This window comes from Styela clava, chromosome 1 (assembly GCF_964204865.1).
Source record: "Styela clava chromosome 1, kaStyClav1.hap1.2, whole genome shotgun sequence".
NCBI classification, from domain to species: Eukaryota; Metazoa; Chordata; class Ascidiacea; order Stolidobranchia; family Styelidae; genus Styela; species Styela clava.
Genome location: NC_135250.1, coordinates 30013131 through 30030823, shown reverse-complemented (window position 1 = coordinate 30030823; position 17693 = coordinate 30013131). Strand labels below are relative to the sequence as shown.

The 17693-nt window shown below is 36.9% G+C and overlaps 1 long non-coding RNA gene across 1 annotated transcript; it reads right to left on the bottom strand.

The window, feature by feature from the left end:
• Positions 1-13904: 13904 nt before the first annotated feature.
• Positions 13905-16361, bottom strand: LOC120334794 (uncharacterized). The gene is made up of 3 exons (XR_013476706.1): positions 16200-16361; positions 14711-14837; positions 13905-14376 (listed from the first exon to the last, which is right to left on the bottom strand). It is a non-coding gene; the product is annotated as an uncharacterized LOC120334794 (long non-coding RNA).
• Positions 16362-17693: the final 1332 nt, after the last annotated feature.

The window sequence follows — 17693 nt, the reverse complement described above, 5'->3', positions numbered from 1 at the left end:
TCAATAAATTATACTTTTACAAATTGTATGTGGTGTTTTTTAAACATTCAAACCCTGAAGAATGAGATTATTTTATTGCGATTTTTCACAACCTACTTCAGAACAAGTCTCTGAACAAGAATGTTCTCATATGAAATGTGTTGATATTTTCAAAAATATCAGAATCTATGAAATTTGGTCATGCCCACTCAATTTATTACACCCGGGATAATGCGGTGTAATCTGCAATGCCAGAATATTTAAATAGAACGGTCAAATTCGCGGGTCCTCGGCCTAACAGGGAGATAGATTGTTAATGAATGTATCATTGGTAGATAGATAAAAGGGAAAAGATTAATCAGTTCGATTTTTTGGAAGTCAACTGCAACAGATTTTGTCATTCCGGAAACGATTTATAGGGTACCTCCCTCTAAAACGAACCTAGGTCATTTGGAACATATTCTACGTCTTCTGTTTTTAAATTTTAGGTCACCCTGTACCTGATATAATTGATAGATAATTTAACATTGATTAATTTTTCAGAGTGCGACCTAGTCAATGCCTAATAACAAAAGCAAAAAAAATTTCTAAATTTTATTCTTCATATATACCAAGTTTTTCGCCAAAAAACGAGGTTCTATATTAACTTGAAGAAGCCTTCAAACCTGAAGTGTATATGTATGAATGTATAACGCATAAGCTTTTATTGTACAATTTGCGACAAATGTAGCAAATCAGCACCTTCACAGGCGTCATGACGTGGCGAAACTATACTACTGCAGAACGCGAAAATGTAATTCAATTCCTGCAGTAAACAGATTGGTGCTTTGTATAAGGATTTGTACTTGAGTCATACCTGACTCATCATACCACATAAATGAAAATAATGACGTAATTTCGATTCGTGGAACTCTCAACTTGCAATGCTACGTTCAACAATCATTTAAAACATCGGGTTATACGCCAAAATATAAAAGGTAGATAGGACACGTTATTCAAACATGGGTAACATGTGCCCATGCTTTCCGATGTGCCAATTCGAAAAAACATCCATTGCATTGCATCATTCGCATTTTTTTAGGTTTAGGCTGTTGATGGGCGCCAGATGCTTCCAGCTGCAATCCTAGTAGTAACATAAAAATAAACAAAGTCAGAATCCTAGGAGACGCCCTTAATATTATACCATTAGAAGGGATACGCCATTTAAACATGGGTCACATATGCTCATATAAAGCCCATAATGCTTTCTGGCATTCCTATTTCCGAACGTCCATAATCTGCAAGCTGAAATCCTAGCAGCAAAGAGTGAAAAATAAACAAAGTAGGAATCTTAGCAGGAGACGCCCACAGAACTATGCCGAATTTCCACAACAATATTTTTTGCTGCATTTGAATTTTTTATTTGAATATTACTATCAGTCCATTACTTTCAAAACCTGTCATTTAAAATAGAACACAACAAGCCTATAAACAAATATACATGATGAGGTAGATAGCAAATTGTGGAATAATCAATTTGTAAGTTTCGAAATTACCGGTAAGTCATTTTCAATTACTTGATATATATTCGTTTCAAAATTAAGATGATCGAAAATATATAATGTTCTATTTTTATTAAACCAGAGATGAGTATTGGTAATATTCAATTAAAACTTCCGATTCATCTAATAAATAGAAGGTCGTTATATGCCAGTGGCTGATTATACATGACCTTATTCGAAGCAATCAGCGTATAAATATTTTGATCGTTATGTAACTTATGCTCATCTATCAGATTGTTTCAAGTTGACCCATAGCAGCGCATAAAATTTTATACTTGCTATAAAAAGTACGATCTCGTTGCTCAACTTAATTCAAATTTATGATATGGATAATAGCCAATCGGAGATGGCTTTCCAATGAAGTTCAGTAAAACCAGTTTCTTGTAATCAAAAACAAATCTCATTTTTCGGAAGCTGCAACTTGAAAATTGTTATGTTTATAATTAAGCGGTAATACAACAAGATATTCGTGTTTACGGATGACAAATCTATCTAAACAGTCGTGGTTACTCATCAAGGCTTGTTTTTGTTCTCAAGTTTGAGACTTGTAGCTTTGTTTATTGTCCAAATCCGGTTGATATCTAGCTAATGCTACACGTTGCTCATTTCACAACGATACTTTTGTAAGTGATTGATCTTCAGATAATACCGGATCTTGCCAAGAAATCGTAATGATTGGATAAAATCGTTAAATCCATCAAAGATCCGATCATATCGTGGGACAGTTAAGAGCGATAACTCGAAACGCTCACTTTTATTCTGGTGGAATTGATAACCACTGATTGAGTTGTGATCATTTCAGTTGTGTGGTATCCAATTGATGATAAAATAATTCAGAATAATTTACGGACATGCATACCAACTCTCCGAACGAGGCGAGCTTTAGAGACGTTTAGAGCTCAAAAAATAAAAATGTCTGGAATTTTTTACATTCGGCATAACAATTCCATAGACTTTTGACTATAATAAGAGGCTATGAATAACTTGAGTTATTTTCTATGTGTGCATTTCAACGGCAACTGATCCCAAGCTTTATTAAAGTCATTGTACTGATAATAAAACGAAGGAATTGCCACGCCAATCGGGGGTTTGTATCCTACCCGAAATGTTTTAAACACCATAAAATACGTACGGAAGCAGTGCTCGGTTGTGGCAAATTTGGTAACGCAAACGTAATTTAGTAATTATTTAAAAACATCACTAAATTATTTTCGAGATGGCATAACCGGGAATCAAACAGTTATGGATAGACAAATTTAAACAGAGATTAACTGAATGATATACGCGAGATTACCTCAACTGTGGAACCACCCGCCCCCCCCCCCCCCCCCCCTTGAAATTAAAAAAGAAATTCTGTAACATACATAGCAATTTTACATTGCTTGAAACGCTTTTTAGACCCCAAGGACTCAAATAGGCTGAACCTCCATAATATAGAAACGCAATGATTAGGTAAAAGTTCAGAAGCCGCTATGATTTATATAATAATACTTTCCTCGTTTAGAGATCGTGCGAGATGTGGTCGCGTGGTTGCTCAAAAGTAATGCGATAAGTCTGCCAAACGTCGATTTATTTATCCGTACTCTTCAAAAGTGATGCCGTAATCTGTTGGAATTAAATTCGCTTGAGTTCATTAGCTTATCAGAGTAAAGTAGTTTATAAACTACCGCGGGCGTTCAATTCGTTGTGAAGTTTACATGACATTTAGGATTTATGGAATACTAGCTGCAATTTGATTGTCATATTTATAACATAATCTATCTAGAGAAAGCATAACTTTTGTGCGAAACGTCCTAGATTACTGGAACTTTTCGGTACAATCATAGACAAACAGAAGTTTGAGTGTAAACAAATTTAAGTAATTTAATCCATCTTAATAGAAGTAATTAAGAAATTTACAGGTTCTGTTTTTAGGTCACCCTAAATTATCGTCTTCCGGTGTGTTGTGGCTCATTGATTGGTTAAAGAGCCTGTGTAACAAATCGGACATCGTAAGTATGTTATGATTTTTACATTTTTAATCTGAAATTGAGAATACAACGCTGTTCCTTTCTAATCCTAGCTACTCGTCGCACATCCTATCGTACTTAGAAGCGAAGTCGCGAAAAACTTCAATGTCCTGCGTGTATTGTTGGACAATCACTGGTGCTCCAGAAGTGTCTGTACCAATATGGATGTAACTAATTTTGTTCGCTTACTTTACATAAAGTTGAGTAAAAGGACTAAAACCCAGGGGCACGGGGGATATTCACTTGGCTAACACAGACAGTCTCTAAATTAGTAATATAACTAAAATAGGGAAAATCGAAATAAATTTATGGCCTAGCACTTCCTTGTTACACACGCTACGGGAGCAACCAATCACTAAGCCAGATTCTCGATGCAAAAAACGAATATCTTGTATTACATCGAATGCTATAATCCATGCTGTCACGCGCTTCAGATTGCGATGAAAATTCAAATTTTCATATCATTCCTTACCCTAACTAGATAAATACTAATTTGTTTTTAAAAGGATGGCGGGGGTGTTTTTCTCAATTCTCACACTTTTGTATTAGTGGTGGGGGCTTTGTACAAAAGATCCCAAAGAACTAATAATATACAACGGACAAAGGTAGACTTAAGTTTTCTTCAACTTTTTGAAATCGCATACACAAATGAGAGTTTTAAGTAATTTTCTTTCGACTGTCTGTAATATCGACAGCGACCTGGTAATAAATAGTTTATAAACGTGGACCATAGGTTCTCAAAGTGCTCCATACGTTTTACATATGAAGATACTGACTTGGCTAATTTTGTAACTTTTAAAAGAAGCAATAACGGCAATAATAAATATTGACAGCGGTAAATACATCCAAGCCAATGAATAAAGTAATTTTAATTTACTCATAAACATTAATCGGTAAGTAACAATGTGTTTTTTTGTTTATATTTTTTATAAATCTATTGTGGGCTCCGTAACTAAAAGTCTACCTCCTCAGGGGCTCCATAACAACGAAAGATTGAGAAACCCCGACGTAGGCAGCAATGTTTTCAACGACCGATGCCAAAACCTTTGATATTGCAAATGTTTACAGATTTTTTTCACCCAAATACAACAAATCTGGCGCGAAAAAGATGCTTCAGAGGCTCTTGCAAGCAATCGCTGTTAAAAATCTCTCAAATTTTCTTAAAAAAAATCAATGCTCATTACTGACACTTTGCGGATGAGATTGATACCATTTATACTGAAGTGTTTACCAGGACTATGAATTCGGAGTTTCGCATGTTTTTATTAATATTGGACCCATAACGTGTTTTTCAACTCCCGAAAAGTCAATTTTTTTTTTTGCGGAGTCGGAGTCGAAATGCTTTTTGATCTGAGACCGAAAATTTTGTACCTCCGTTCGCAGTCACACTTGTTTGTATTCGTGTTTGTGGCAACGTAATAGATCAGCAGACCACTCTTATTTAACAACTAGGCTATTATCGACTCATTTCCACCTAAACACACAGTATAAAACTAAGTGTCGCACAAATAACTGATGTAAACAGATAAGACTTCGTGAAGGATACTCCCGAAGTATGTGAACCAAGATGGCGGACACCAGAACGTAGTATGTGTACCAGGTTGGAGTTAGGACATAATCTTATTCCAATTTTTCTTTTTTAGTTCTAACACGAGTTCGGGGAACAGCCAACTGACTCCAGTAGTATTTGTACCTGAAATTACGGCCTAAACCTAACCTGGTATACATACTACGTTCCCGTGTCCGTCATCTTGGTTCACATACTTCGGGAATACCTCGTGAAGCACAAAGAGGTCTAAATAATAATAATACATTAGTAATTTAAACACCACGTTTAATGGAAGAATAACAAGGGACTAGTTAAATAAATTAAAAGGCACAACGCATTTGCAAAAAATGTAATGTTGCCAAATATTATCACAGCGAGTATATTTTCACAGAATCCACAGTTTTGTGCGCTTTTATCTGCAGTAGACGTAGGTACTGAGTTCTGAATAATTACGTTATTTAACATAGATTTCCCATCATTTCACCGATGTATGAGAGTCTTTGCTTGCCTGTGCTCTTGACTTCTCTTGCCAGCATGATGCTCAAAAATGTAATCTTCAATGTAGTCAGGTATTATATAATGCGATTAAATTAAAATGAAACGTAACGCCTTGACTCGAACTGCAGTTTGAGCGTATTTTCCCATCAAAACCACACAAGCCGTAGACCTATCTTTCTAAAATTTCTTATAGTAAGATCACGCGAACCCACTCAGAATAAAAAAGTATCTGCCTCAGAAATATTATTCATACCAACCTGTGCGTATTTTACTGGTACTCTCGTAGTATGTGCACCCGGTTAGAGTTAGTCCAAATTTTATTCCGAGTTTTCTTATTTTAGTCCTTTTACGAGTTCGGGGATGTTCTGTGTTAACCAAGTGAATATACCCCCTTCCCACAGGTTTCAGTCTCTTTACACAACTTGATGTAAAGTCGAACAAAATTAGATACCTCCCTATTGGTACACACACTTATGAAGTGCCCGTTTTTTACCAGTACTTCGCTGCTTGGGGTCCCGATGTGGGCACTAAATTACCGCGGTACCCGGTACAAATTAGACTAAATAATGACGTCTGGTAATCATTAATACTAAATTACTGGCGAAATTCACCTCGGCGTGGCAGGTAAGAGTAATAACAGGTAACGTATTAGGTATGTGTTTGCCATCTCACCTCTAAGTATCGCGCGCAGATTCCGCATACCGCGAAAAATAATTATATGCGAGGATGGCTGGCTGAACTTCTCGCCATTGTAGGGTTGGTTCACGTAACCGCTGATCAGTTACGGCTTCCCCCACCATCAAGTCTATGCATTGCAAACAACCTGTTAACTAATCCCATACACGACATGGACTGATAACTAGACGAGAAGATGCCTATTTCTTTGTTCTCCTCGGGATAAATACAAAAATGTTATTCTAAGGTCGCGGATGTTGCTATTTTTGGGGTTCAACTCGAATCGTAGACTATTTTACTATAGTTGACTGGATAGACCAGTGGTTTTCAAACTTTATAAGTCGGGCCTCTTTTTATAATATTCTAAGTTTCGCGCCCCACCGCAAAAATAACTAGCTTACATTAAGCTACAAAATAGCCAATATGGCGAAATGGAAATTACGTGAATGAAACCAAAATAAGATCAAATCTGACAAATATTTATATTATTAATTAACTTCACGCCGGCTCAAAAATTGTCTACGCACCACTTGGGGAGGCACGCCCAACCGTTTGAGAACCGTTGGGATAGACCTACTCGTACCATGGACCTTTCCCCGACCTTTGATCCCCGAAAAATTCTTCCTATACCTAACCATTGCAAAATTTTCGGGGCTTATTTTGAGAGTGGTTTCGCGAGTTGGGGCCTGTCAAATGGAGTATATGTTTCAAACCATCATTATGATTCATCGCATACAACAATTTGTTTTTTAAAAGTACCGGTAAATAATTCAAGCCTAGTCTATCACAGCTATTCTACACTAATTTTTTATTACTGCAATTAAATTAGAACTCCTAAGAAGACTGATTTATATTTAAATTTCCGAAACTCAACTGAAAACTAACGAATAGAATTCAAAAACGCCAAAACGAGGAAATGTTTACGATCACGCTTGACAATCTGTCTGAGTAATAAAAGTGTCTGAGCGGATGCCAAAATGGGGCATTGTTACGACACTTTTTGCATCTTGCTGATTGGTCAATGTCATGAAATAAACAAGGAAGTCGATGTTCGGGGAAAGGGAGGCGCAGTTCTCACCGTCACCACTTTATGGTAGCTCCTGCCACGAACGAACTGCGGCAGCTCTTGCCATGGTTTTGTAGCGCTGTTCAGTCTTCAGTAATCGGTATTAACGGTATATTCATAAATTAATGTACCAGATTTTATTTGATCATGCGGAATTATATCTACTTAAACTTAACCTAACCCAAAGTCCGTCAAAACTGTATCCACAAGAAAAACGTTCCAATTTACCCAATATTTGTCACCATAAGGGACAGCTCTGTCTTTACGGCCCACCTGCCGTGGTTACGGCAGCAAAATTTTTACCTGCCATTGGTTTTCAATTTGCTGCCGCGGTAACGGCAGCTCGTCATTGGTTTGTGGCAGCTAAAAAGTCAGTCGCAATAGGTTTGGCAGTAGCGGCCATGCTATGGAAATACCGCCTTGGTTTTGCGGCAGCTGCAGACGCCACAGAATACATGAACTGCACTCGGGGAAAGGTCCATTGCACCGGTACTAATTTAACACAGCGAATAAGCGCAGCGCAGTCACCATATTCAGCGAAATATCAAATAAAAGCTAACTCACATGACACTCATGTACTTTTTCACGACCTGTGACTTCTAATGTTTGCATGTGGACGAAGTAATCAAAAAAATATCCAACCTTACTAACTGCCGAAACAGAGAAATAATGGCTGCCTGACTGAGTTGATAATATAAAGAATATAGATGCCATATTACACACGATTTGGAACATATATTCAGGATAAAATTAACACAGTTTATGTTAATGTTAGAAATATGTTACGTACAATAGAAATTTAAAGTTTCAAAATCAGATATATTTTTATATGTATGCTATTCCTTAAAATATTATCGATTAACTGATGCAAAATAAATTACTCCATTCAATCTAGCAACATGCAAAATATTATTGAAAGTCTTCATTGTGACACATTGGATTATGACGTAATAGTAGATATAACGCCACTAGCAGACGGTAGAGATATTCAAATGATTCAGGTCGTATTGCGTAATTTTCTAATTACAACGCTTGAAATATCATAATATATTCTTGAATTTGTGCATTAGTATATTAGTGGTTAGATTGTTTGACTTAACTTTTTGTCGTCGCAGGTTAAATATATCAGGTCCAAACCGCATGCCACCACCTAACTCAGTGTGTGGAGTCATGGAGCTGTGACATTTCGGTTGAGCTGAGCTTACCACGTTAAATGAAGCGACAGGCGACAAAATAATTGACAAGGTTAATTGCAAAATCAGGAGGAGACAAAAACTCGGACAATGATTAAAAATCCAGAATTGAACCAGAAATATTTAATAGGTCTTATGTATGCCTAGGACGTTACAATGCAACTAGCCTTTGTCTGCAACAACTAGAAAGCCTATGTTAAATAATGGTGCGACCCTCGGTTTCACCCAGTTATTTGTATCTGGCTTTCCTGAATTAAAGGTTGCAAACCCATGTAATAAATGAAATATTAATTCATTCCACTAAAATATAGAGCACACATATATAAGGCAAAAATAAAACAATAATGAGAATTAGATTCAAACAATTTGTCAAAAACTACAATACCGTACTGGAGTTTCACAATTTCTCAAATCAGGGTAGATTTCTATCAATTGAACGAATGAAAAGTCCTCAGCTAAGTGTCGGATAAGTTAATGATAGATAAAATGTTAGATGTCTCTAAATTAATATATGCGATGTACAAAAACGAATGAATAACGTAATTCAAATTTTAGTCTGTGACGGGAAATAATGTATCAGTATAGCAGAACAGAATACTAATAAGCAACCCTTCCACACTGGTGCTTTCAAGAAACGGATTGCCAACTGCTTCATAATTGGTAATATAAAATTTAATATGGCTACAATTCCAATAGCATTTACTAAATGAATCGAACCATTAGTGATATATTTTGAAGATTGGTCCAAGTTTTTTAACCACAAAACGACATGGTAAAAGGGGCCTATCATGTGGGCGATCAGTAAGGTCGGTTTTCGTAAGTTACAATCAGGTAAAACAATCACGCAATAAGTCAATGTTAGTATCACATGTACGATGTAAATTTTCAACATTTCCAGCTTTACGTTTGTTCTGTAGACAGTTCCATTTTCGTGTTTCTAAAATTAAAGATCATAATTCAACATTAAAATTATCGGCCAGAACACTTTTTTTCACTCTCCATATTTCCTTTTACCGCAAAGGAATTGTACTGGTACAAGCTGTCCTATTTTGGGGACACGAAATGGACCTATTGATCGTTATGTTATTATGTTGTTGTATCATGCATATTGTGCATAATATATTATGCATATACCGTATATGTTAACCAAAGAGCAATGCCCAAATATGTCAAAAACAATCATCAAGTTGATTATCCTGAATTTCGAAGAGATTTTCATCACATTTAGATGTAAACGAAGAAAGTTATTGGCTATTGTGCAAAAAGTTTTTAAACTGTAGAAACCTGTACTGGGACTTCCGAGACTGAAACTGGAACTTCTTCAAGTAAACGGATAATTGTCAAATTGGTCCGAATAGGATTCCGATTAGCGGCTGTTATGGCGGGATGAACTTCACGACAAGTTGGACATTTCGTGCTGTAAAGAGACAAGTATTTAATCAAATTTAATAAATCTCGAATATATAGACACAAATGACAAAAAACGGCCGATAGAATGATATATACAACCAGTGGTGTGTGTTGTCAGAATCTTTTGAAATGTATTCCATAAAAGTAGTTCCGATCCGGGGACACGAATTGTTGGAACCTAATGGAATTACGAATCTATCACCTAAAACATTGTAAATACCCTTGTAATGATAAACAGGGGAGGGGGAATGGCTAATTGTAATGACGGGGGCACGTAACTTTTCTCAGAGATGAGTCTACCTTACTTCTGAGTGAGTGCGTGTAGCTTTACTTAGAGATGTGTCTCTTTTACTTCTGAGTGAGTGCGCGTAATTTTGCTCAGAGATGAGTCTACATTATTTCTTGGTGCGTCCGCGTGACCTTTCTTGGGGCACCAGTAAATATTGGTAGTCGCGAGACTTGAAGATACGATCAGGCACTTTTTTCATAAGCTGTATGAATGAGAAAGTAATGTCTCACCTATCCGTTCTGACGAGTTTAAAGATGCACACTTTGCAAAATGTGTGCTGGCATGGGAGCACTTGTGGTTCTTTTGGACCAGTCGTTTCAAATTTCGTTCCACAAGAACAGCACTTCAATATTTCATCCATAGCTAACTACGAGGCTTGGAATTTATACGTAATATTCTAAAAAAATACATAGTTTAGGTTTCATGGAATCTGCCAATACTAGATGTACACTTAGTCGCAGTGGCGCGTTGTAAGCGTACAAATTTATTACGTAACGTAAAGAGTGTGTATCTGCGTTGCTTCTCTCGTTTTTGCGTCAACGTGGTACGTCATTTACGTCGGCACGTAGTTATCTCGTTTTTTCGTTGGAGCTATGTCGAGAGTCATTATTAGTCTATTACAGTGGTTTCCAAACTTTTCAAGCCACTCCACCATTTTAGAATTTCTCAAGTCTCGCGCCCCACTTCAATAATAATAATGAAAATAAATTACGAACAGATAGTAAGGCGAAAGTATGTTTTATTCAAAAAACACGTTGAAAATATGTAGATGGAATGTAAATATATATCCAAAATAAGGCGGGCAAGATCAAATCTAAAAAATATTTTCATTTTTTTTAGTTTAACGCTCCCTCAAAAATTGTCTACGCCCCTTGTGGGGCGCGTCCCGCCGTTTGAAAATTACTGGCCAATTACAATGATTGCATAACCAAATATCTGTTATCAAAATTTGATTTTCTTGTAGGTGGAGTGGGAGTCGAAAGTTTATACAACCGGGGGTTGTGGTCGGAGTCAAAATGCTTAGGCTTTGCTGTCAGATGAAATCATATACATACAAAGCCTTGAACGTTCTCAGCATCTGATAAGCGATAGGGGTACATCTTATGTAGCTTCATTTACATTTACCCTGGATACATGGATGCCCGGTAGCCCGCTATATATGGGGTCATTCATATGGCAATGGGAACATATAGGGTGTCCATAGAGTAGTCCCTTTACAATTTCAATTTTGGTATGAAGTCAGTTCTTAATATATCTTAATCAGGTTCGTTGTTTTTTAATCAGTAATTTGTTTTTAAGTAAGTATTTTTACTTCCTTTATTACATCTGTGAGGGACAAAACAATATATGGTATCGATAAATTCCATTTGCATTTTTAAAAAAAATCAAGACTCTACAGAAAACCCTATGTATCTATCCTAGATCCCAAACCGCTCCAAATGGTGATATGCGACCATATATCCATTCCTATTCCTAACCAGGTGTTTATTTGGCAGACCAATAGTCCTCTGTAGAGGAGGCCATTAATTAAAAATGGCGATTGGGATCCATTCTTACTAATATCAACCTGCTGTCTGTAAGATAGCCCATTAGTCCCCAACTAAAGAGTTCATTTAAATGATAATTGAGATCATAAATACATCCCTCTTACTAACCTGCTGTCTATATAGCAGCACAATAGCGCTCCACAAAGAAGGCTACTTAAATGGCGATTGGGACCACATACCCATCCCTATTCCTAACCTTCTGTCTGTATGGAAGACTAATATCCCACAACTGAAGAGTTCATTTAAGTAGCAATTGAGGCCATAACTACATCACTATGCCTGACTTAATGTCTATATGGAAGCCCAATAGCACTCTACAGAGGAGGCCATTAAAATAGTGACTGGGACCACATATCCATTCCTATTCCTAACCTGCTGTCTGTATGGAAGCCTAATAGCTCACAACTGAAGAGTTCATTTAAATGACATTTGAGGCCATAAATATATCCCTATTTTTAACCTGATGTCTAAGTGGCAGTGCAATAGCGCTTTACAAAGGAGGCCACTCAAATAGCGATTGGGACCTATTCCCAATCTGTCCTTAAAATAGCAACATAATAGCACGCTACGGAAAAGGCCATTTAAATGGAAGATGTGACCATATACCCATCCACATAATCTGGTATTTATGTGACAACCCAGTCTTTTCTAATGCAGAAACACTAGTCGCGATATGTTAATGTTTGACTCTTGTGCGAATTGGAGATGAGATTTCAAGTCGTACTTGCTTATGAAACAAACAAACGGCGTAATAAAACAAATATACAGTGTAACAAAGGTAATGAAGGATAGAATAGAATATACCTATTATTGTTACATCCTTGGGGAGAAGAAAGGCGATAAGACGGCTTAATCATATGGTGAACCACGGCCTCTCTTCCGGTTATCGGTTCTTGTCGGGTATGGAATTAGTTAGTCAGTTATTTGTTTTCGGAAGCATGGACTTGATGGTGGAGGAAGCGGTAACCGACCATCGGTTACGTGAACCCCCTACGGCGAAAGGAGTCTAGCAATCCTCTCTCACATAACTATGCTTACATGAGATTAGAGCGGGGTTTCTGTGAGATCTGGTATTTCATCTAGAATGCAGTGCATAATTTTTAATTATAGGAACACCTTTTTATGATATCGTGATGGCTGTCCTCTATGTTTTTATGACATCGTGACGGTTAATACCGGTAGTGTACTGTGACAGATTGCACGCCTCCAGACATTTTCGAAATAAATAAAAGTATTAACCTTCTACCTTGTTTCCCTGAAAATGGAACCTAGCCTGAATTTAATTTTAATAAGAAGCCCCCCCCTTAAAATAAGACCTTGTCAATAGCGCGAAATTTTTCGACCTAGTCGATAGCAAGAAATATCTTCTACACGTTTTTAAATTAATTGATTAATAATCTATTTTTTTTTCAATAAAAACGCGACATTTTTAATTTATTTGTATGTCGTTTTTCATATTTTGTATAGAAGAAGTTTTCAATTCAATTCGGTAGGTGCGAGTAATTTTAATTCCTTTTCAATGCGAAGCCTTCACCTGGGTCCAATTTATTATCTATGTCAATGACTTTTAATGCCTTAACAGCAAGCTTCTGCAAACCACTCATGTCCCAGGATCAATAACCAACATTTTTGTGCCTGCAACTACTAGACAGCCTATGTTAAATAAAGGTGCGGATCGCGATTTGACCCAATTATTTGTTTCTGGCCCTCCTGTATTAAAGTTTGCTCCACCCTGGTATAGTATATTATTTCAATTTCCGAGAAAATATCGAATCCCCGCCATCTTGTTTATTTTTGCCCGCCAAAAGGTCGGAGTGAATCCTCGACTGTACAGACAGCGATATCAGCGAAATTTTCTGGTTCTGCATCGCCTACACAAATCATCACAACCTGGGTAAAGTGGTGTGCATGGGATTTGAACCCGAAATATCTAACTGGTCTGATAATATGCTGAAAATCATTAATTCATTACACTAAAATAAAAATAAAAACCCAGCTATATAAAGCAAAAAGAAAACTGAAGAAAAATATTTTATTTTTCAATATATTTGACATAAAGTAAAATATTAGACTGGCGTTTCATAATTTCCCAAATTTTGGTAGTTTTATGTCAGTTGAGTGAATGCAAGCCTTCAGCCAAGTGTCGAATAAGATTATGATAGATAAAATGTTAGAGCCACTAAATTAATAAATGCAATGTACATAAACGAATGCATAGCATATTTTAATTCTTAGTCTGTGACGGGAAATACTGTAACAGAATAGCAAAACAGAGTAATAATAAGCCAACCTTCCACGCTGGTGCTTTCAATAAGCGGATTACCAACTGCTTTATAGTTGGTGATATGAAGTTTAATAGTGTTACAAAGCCTATGGCAGTCACCCAAGACAGTAGCTCTAAAATAATCATATTTGGCGAGTTTTTCATGTCATTTTTCCACCTAATGAATTTGTAAAAGGGCAGTATCATGTATACCAACACTTGAGACGGTTTTTGTAATTCCACCACGTTATAATTTGGCTGCAACAACACACATATCATAATTGTCATTATCAAATAAACGATGTAAATTTTCAACATTTCCAGCTTTATGTTTGTTCTGTAGACAGTTCCGTTTTCCTGTTTGTAAAATTAAAGATAATAATTATTACTAAAATACCAGAAGAATTCACACGATTTAGACCCTCATATTGCTTCTTAAAGAAAGGAAGGGGAATTGTAACACGAAATGGACCTATTGATCGTCTTGTTATTATGTTGTTGTATCATGCATATTGTGCATGGTATATTATGCATTTTCCGTATATGTTAACCAAAGAGCAATGCCGAAATATTTCGAAACGATCATCAAGTTGAGTATCCTAAATTTTGATGACATTTTTATCACTTTTGGAAGTAAACGGAGAAAGTTATTGGCTATTGTACAAAGCTTTTAAAGTGTAAATACCTGTACTGGGACTTCCGGGACTGGAACTGGAACTTCTTCAAGTAAACGGATAATTGTCAAATTGGTCCGAATAAGATTCCGACGAGCGGCTGTTATGGCGGGATGAACTTCACGACAAGTTGGACATTTCGTGCTGTAAAAAGACAAGTATTTAATCAAATTTAATAAATCTCGAATATATAGACACAAATGACAAAAAACGGCCGATAAAATCGTATCTACAACCAGTGGTGTGTGTTGTCAGAATCTTTTGGAATGTCTTCCATAAAAGTAGTTCCCATCCGGGGACACGAATTGTTGGAACCTAGTGGAATTACGAATCCATCACCTAAAACACTGTAAATACCCTTGTAATGGCATACAGGGGTGGGGGGATGACTAATTGTAATGACGGGGGCACGTAACTTTTTTCAGAGATGAGTCTACCTTACTTCTGAGTGAGTGCGTGTAGCTTTACTTAGAGATGTGTCTCTTTTACTTTTGAGTGAGGTCCCGTAACTTTGCTCAGAGATGAGTCTGCGTTACTTCTGAGTGACTGTGCGTAACTTTGCTCAGAGATGAGTCTGCGTTACGTTTCTGAGTGACTGTGCGTAACGTTGCTCAGAGATGTGTCTCTTTTACTTCTGAGTGAGTTTCCCTAACTTTGCTCAGAGATGAGTCTGCGTTACTTTTCTGAGTGACTGTGCGTAACGTTGCTCAGAGATGAGTCTCTTTTACTTCTGAGTCAGTGCCGTAACTATGGTCAGAGATGAGTCTCGTTTACTTGTGGGTGATTGCGCGTAACTTTGCTCAGAGATGAGTCTACCTTACTTCTGAGTGAGTGCGTGTAGCTTTACTCAGAGATGTGTCTCTTTTACTTCTGAGTGAGTGCTCGTAAAGTTGCTCAAGAGATGAGTCTGCGTTACTTCCGAGTGACTGTGCGTAACGTTGCTCAGAGATGATTTTGCGTACCTTCTGAGTGACTGTGCGTAGCGTTGCTCAGAAATGAGTCTGTGTTACTTCTGAGTGACTGTTCGTAACGTTGCTCAGAGATGAGTCTGCGTTACTTCTGAGTGACTGTGGTTAACGTAGCTCAGAGATGAGTCTGCGTTACTTTTGAGTGACTGTGCGTAACGTTGCTCAGAGATGAGTCTGCGTTACTTTTGAGTGATTGTGCGTAACGTTGCTGAGATGAGTCTCCAATACATCTGAGTGAGTGCCCGTAACTTTGCTCAGAGATGAGTCCGCGTTACTTTTCTGAGTGACTGTGCGTAAGGTTGCTCAGAGATGAGTCTCGTTTACTTGTGAGTGAGTGCGCGTAACTTTTTTCAAAGATGAGTGTACTTTACTTCTGAGTGAGTGCGTGTAACTTTGCTCAAAGATCAGTCTATCTTACTTCTGGGTAGGTCCGCGTGACCTTGCTTGGAATACTAGTAAATATTAGTAGTTGCGAAACTTAAAGCTACGATCAGGCAGCTTTCCAATAAGCTATGTAAATGAGGAAGCAATGTCTTACCTATCTGTTCTTACGAGTTTGAAGATGCAAACTTTGCAAAATGTGTGCTGACAAGGAAGCACCTGTGGTTCTTTTGGACCAGTCGTTTCAAATTTCGTTCCACAAGAATAACACTTTAATATTTCATCCATAGCTAAGCTCAGACTTAGAATTTATACGTAATATTCTAAAATAAATACATAGTTTAGGTTTCGTAAAAACTGCTAATACTAGTACGTAACGTAAAGAGTTTTTCTCTGCGTTGTTTCTCTCGTATTTGCAACGTCTTACGTCAGTTACGTCAGCACGTAGTTTTCTCGTCGGAGCTATGCAAATAAAGGTTATACCAGAGTACGACAGTATAAGCCAGTGGTTTTAAACCTTTTTTTCAAGCGACCCAAATTTTTTAAAAAATAAATTTGTAAAATCTTTCGACCCAAGGAAATGCTCAGTATTTTTATGGCTACAAAATTAAATTATTGATACAAAAAGTATCGTTTTTACAAAATATTTATTCTACCAAAAATTGCTTCAAAGTGAGAAATTTACGCTCGTTTGCTATCAACGAGTTTTTGAATACGTAGCGTGAATTTGCTTGAGCGAAATAGGGCTCTCCCGTAGTATGTGAACCAAGATGGCTGACTCCGGAACATAATATGTGTACCAGGTTAGGGTTAGGCCATAACTTGATTCCAATTTTCCTTATTTTAGCTCTATTACGAGTTCGGGGACTAACAAAGTGACTCCCGCAGTACCGGTATTTTTACCTGAAATTATTCACATATATATATATACTACGGGAATACCCAGAATAGATGCTTTCAAGTTTTTATAATATGATACCTTCCACATTTATATAAAATTGAGCAACACTTCAATACCGAATGAAAATCAAATAAAAAAATATAATTTAACGTTAAAATGAGAAAGGAAATAAAGTTGTGTAAAAGGCAAGCGATCCAGTTTTGGTCCGCAATATCATCGAATAACTGATGATTTCAGAATTAAATCGAATATTGTCTTTGAATCGAACCGAATCTCGAATACTTGGGAGATGTAACTTTCTTATTGTATTAGGTCCTCCTGACACATAAATTACAGAAAACATACATCACTCAGGCAGATTGCTGAGCGTTCACACACAATAAAAAACATGTTTCATCAATAACTCACTACAGAAAAGAGTTATATGTCAGAATTGGTTGAAAAAATATGATTTCAATAAAAAAATTGAGATATTTATCTCGGACCATTGGCGGAAAAAAAACAACAAGATGGGGGCAATTCGAAATTTTGCTCTAAAACGATTCGAATAATTTAGTATTCGATTCGAAATGCCCAGCACTACTCGAACGTTCTCCGCATCTGATGAGTCTTATGTAGCTTCATTTACATTTACCCTGTTTACATGGATGCCCGGTAGCCCGCTATATAGGGCGCCATTCAAATGTTAATAGGAACATATAGGGTGTTCATAAAGTCCCTTTACAACTTCAATTTTGTTATGAAGGTAAT